The sequence below is a fragment of the Arachis ipaensis genome, chromosome B03 (genome assembly GCF_000816755.2).
Source record: "Arachis ipaensis cultivar K30076 chromosome B03, Araip1.1, whole genome shotgun sequence".
Lineage (NCBI taxonomy): Eukaryota > Viridiplantae > Streptophyta > Magnoliopsida > Fabales > Fabaceae > Arachis > Arachis ipaensis.
Window position 1 is genome coordinate 134,533,354 of NC_029787.2, and position 516 is coordinate 134,533,869.

A 516-nucleotide genomic window follows, 5' to 3' on the forward strand; every position below is an offset into this window, starting at 1 on the left:
GTATATAGTTTATAATTTAGAAGTTAAAATCTAAAATTTAAGATAAAATTTTAAATTTTAAAAATTTGATTTCTAGTTGAATTCTGTTATAAAGTTAAAGAAGAAACTAATGATAAATTTCTATAATCAAGAAATTTAAATGGAAAATCAACTTTATAAAAGTGACATAGAGAATAATGGCTTTGAGAACTTTTCAACCAAGTTATTAATTTCATCACGACTAAGCAAACCGAACTTTCCTCTATTGTTAAGAGAATCAATGTGTTGGATAACAATTTCCCTAACTATTTTATAAATGGCATAATTATCTTGGATCAGTGATTTATCTTGTAACCAAAAATCAAAATCAAGCAAAGATCAGATTTACGATAAATGAGACGAATGCATGTTAGTTCATACGACGTTAACAAGAGTTTATTTTAAATTTTTTTGATATTTTTGTATAAGTTTTTTTATTTGTCTTTTTTTTTTTTTGGAATTTACTAAGGATAGGATTAAATTTTAGATTTGTATAGA